Source organism: Amphiprion ocellaris, chromosome 18 (genome assembly GCF_022539595.1).
Source record: "Amphiprion ocellaris isolate individual 3 ecotype Okinawa chromosome 18, ASM2253959v1, whole genome shotgun sequence".
Taxonomy (NCBI): Eukaryota; Metazoa; Chordata; class Actinopteri; family Pomacentridae; genus Amphiprion; species Amphiprion ocellaris.
The window spans coordinates 708,619-712,534 of NC_072783.1; the positions used below are offsets into that span (position 1 = coordinate 708,619).

Below are 3,916 nucleotides of genomic sequence, written 5' to 3' on the forward strand. Positions count from 1 at the left end.
TCCAGAGGGTCCACAACTGGCCCTCCAGAGGGTCCACAACCGGCCCTCCAGAGGGTCCACAAATGGCCCTCCAGAGGGTCCAAACCGGCCCTCCAGAGGGTCCAAACCCTGCCCTCCAGAGGGTCCACAACCGGCCCTCCAGAGGGTCCACAAATGGCCCTCCAGAGGGTCCAAACTGGCCCTCCAGAGGGTCCAAAACCGGCCCTCCAGAGGGTCCAAACCCTGCCCTCCAGAGGGTCCACAACCGGCCCTCCAGAGGGTCCAAACCGGCCCTCCAGAGGGTCCACAACTGGCCCTCCAGAGGGTCCACACCGGCCCTCCAGAGGGTCCAAACCGGCCCTCCAGAGGGTCCAAACCGGCCCTCCAGAGGGTCCACAACTGGCCCTCCAGAGGGTCCACACCGGCCCTCTAGAGGGTCCAAACCGGCCCTCCAGAGGGTCCACAACTGGCCCTCCAGAGGGTCCACACCGGCCCTCCAGAGGGTCCAAACCGGCCCTCCAGAGGGTCCAAACAGGCCCTCCAGAGGGTCCAAACAGGCCCTCCAGAGGGTCCACAACTGGCCCTCCAGAGGGTCCACAACCGGCCCTCCAGAGGGTCCACAACCGGCCCTCCAGAGGGTCCACAACCGGCCCTCCAGAGGGTCCAAACCGGCCCTCCAGAGGGTCCAAACAGGCCCTCCAGAGGGTCCACACCGGCCCTCTAGAGGGTCCAAACCGGCCCGTAGGACGACTTTGAGAAGTTTAAAAACTACAGAGAAGACATTAATTGCAATTTGTAAATTTGTAAAACTATAAATTTAAAATAATTTCGAGACCATGAAAAGTTGTTCTGATCATGAAGTAAAATACTAGATTGTTCATTGTTCTTTTGTCTTTTTGTGTCTCATTTTTGTAATATTTTGTCTGTTTTTTGTTGTTTTTTTGGTCTTTTTGTATTTTTTTCATGTTTTTGTCATTTGTTTCATGTTTTTGTCATTTTGCTTCTCATTTTTGTCGCTTTGTGTTTCCTTTTTGTCTCTTGTGTTTTTTGTCTTATTTTTGTCATTTTGTGTTTTGCTTTGTTCATTGTTTTGTGTATTATTTTTGTTGTTTTGTTTCACGCTTTTGTCATTTTTGCTCTCATTAGTGTCACTTGTCCATTCTTTTTGTTTTGTTTTGTGTCATTTGTCTCATTTTTTGTCATTTTGTTTCTCGCTTTTGTCATTTTGTGTCTAATTTTTGTAATATTTTGTCTTGTTTTTGTTGTTTTTTTGTCTTTTTTAAAGTTAAATGCTATATGGTTCCAGATCGCTGTAACTAAATGTTGTGTTCCTTTGTAGACACTCTGGGACCTGGAAGTTGTAATGTGGAAATGATCAACTGAGGCTGAATGTTGTCAAGGTAGAATTTATTTTTCTTAACAAATTTCCGTTCGATCATAATGTTTTGTAAAAAGATAATTCCTTGAATGGGGATATTTTCAGAATAGGAGTTGTGGTCTTTTGTAGGGTATTATGCTGTGGCTTTACTGGTCTGGTCCACTGTGAAAATATTTTTTTCCCCACATTTTCAAACTTTAAAACAAGTCAATTTTGACCCACAGGACGACACAAGGGTTAAAGGAAAAATAAGATGTTTAATTTGTCATAAAGGGAAAATACTGGAGCCAAGTTTTCTACATTTATGTTTGAGTTTTCACATTTTCCATGAACCTGTACAGTAGAAATGTTGACCAGGGCTCACCAGTCTCTGTAAATTAGAAAGAGCCCCAATTCTATAATCCACAAATATAAAACCTTAAACTTAAAAAAGATTTCTCCTCATTGATTCAATTGATGTTGGACAAATTCTCAATTCCGTTCCCAATCCTTTCTGCCATTGTGATAGTCCATGTTATAACACACATCTAGGTTGGAAAGCAGAATGAATAACACTTATCCCCCTCATTAACGCTGCAGAACGGACCAAAGCCAAAGTCCTTAACCCACAAGCGGTGCCAGTGGAGCTGCACCGTGGCCGGAAGATCAGCCTGCGGTCGAACAGGGCAGCTTCCAGGTGTGATACCTGCAGCTGTGTGCCTGTGGGCAGCACGTCTTTGCAAAAGAGTATCGCTCTCAGTGAAACTTCGCTAATAAATAAAGATGAAGAAATATAAAAAAACAAAAAAGACTCTCAGAATACACACGTGGACAAAATTGTTGGTACCCCTCGGTTAATGACAGAAAAACCCACAATGGTCACAGAAATAATTTGAATCTGACAAAAGTAATAATAAATAAAAATTCTATGAAAATTAACCAATGAAAATCAGACATTGCTTTTGAACCGTGGCTCAACAGAATTATTTTAAAAAATAAACTCATGAAACAGGCCTGGACAAAAGTGATGGTACCTTTAATTTAATATCTTGTTGCACAACCTTTTGAGGCAATCACTGCAATCAAACCATTTGTGTAACTGTCAGTGAGACTTCTGCACCTCTCAGCAGGTATTCTGGTCCACTCCTCATCAGCAGACTGCTCCAGTTGTCTCAGGTTTGAAGGTTCCTTCTCCAGACGCCATGTTTCAGCTCCTTCCACAGATGTTCAATAGGATTTAGATCAGGGCTCATAGAGGCCACTTCACAATAGTCCAATGTTTTCCACCAAGCCATGTGTGTACATAGTGTAGCTACAAATTCAATGTTTTCAGTACAATGGGTGGTTCAAACATGATTATGATCAATGCATTTGATCCACTATTTGAAACAAATGACTTATTTGCAAAGATGCAAGCATGTTAGAAAATTTTACATGTTTGGAGAGTGATTATAATTGACTCGGTTTCAATAGTTCCTACCTAGAGAGGAAACTTCCAGATGAAAGAGAGAGAGAGATGAAAGGGTGTGTGCGATTATATTCCACCCATTAATCTACTGAAACTCAGGAGGGGGGGGGTTCAGAGTACACTGGCTGTACAGGCTTACTTTAGCACCTCATATAGAAGGCTAATGATTTGTTTGAAAGCCAGCTCACTGCTCCTGGGTGGGAGGTATGAATAGAAAACAGTGAGGCAAACAAGCCCAGCCAGGTGTGCAACGCATCTCGAGCCGGTGAGATGGGAACAGGGCCGGCGATCAGCCAGCATGGCATTCAGAAAGGTGTGAGAGGTGCCCTTCTCTGCCTCTAATGCATCTGGGGGTGCGTGATTGATTTTTTTTGCACAGGAGCTGGTGTCTTAATGTCCTAATGCATTGCTCTGTCACAGAGGGCTGCCTTGGCAAGCTGCCTTTTCCACAGACTGATCTGCCACTCGATTGGATGAGACCAGGGTAAATAAATAAAGAGGGCGGCCGGCAGGGGAGGGTGGAGGAGGACGAGGATAGGCAACAAGCATGATTACACCACCAGATAAACACACACACACACATGCACACATCATCCGCCTATAAAACATGCTCCCAAGCAATTGTCAAATCCACACATAAAAAGACTCCACGGCTCTGTTTATTGTTTCTTTACCGGGTGTTGATTTGACAGGGTGAAGCCCGGTTCATTTCAGGCCACAGGCTCCTGTTGTTGTTCTGCTCCTGAAGAATGATACCTCCAAAATCAATATATTGTTTGACAGCATTTTCATGTTCTTTTACTTTGGTGAAAAAAGGTCCAGATGGCTTATACTTTTGTTTTATTGCAGCTCCGTGTCCTTGCCTGTATTCCTATGCATCTTTTCTCTCCGTGCAGCAGTTTCAGTTTACTGGAATAAATCCTGAGCCGCTGTGAGCATCAGTGTGGTTGTTAGACGGTGGTTTATGCTCCTGTAAGGTCTCTACCTCAAACAGAAAAATTGAAACATCTTCTCTCACATTTGATCATTGACTAATTAGCAAACTTCTAAATTCATTTGAATTCAAAAAGCTGCAGCTTCTCCATTAGAAGGAGCTGTCTGTTCTTTCTCTG

The 3,916-nt window shown here is 44.0% G+C and overlaps 1 long non-coding RNA gene across 1 annotated transcript; it reads left to right on the forward strand.

Moving 5' to 3' along the window:
- The first annotated feature begins 929 nt into the window (after positions 1-929).
- Positions 930-2,275, forward strand: LOC129347452 (uncharacterized). The gene is made up of 2 exons (XR_008599565.1): positions 930-1,379; positions 1,937-2,275. It is a non-coding gene; the product is annotated as an uncharacterized LOC129347452 (long non-coding RNA).
- Positions 2,276-3,916: the final 1,641 nt, after the last annotated feature.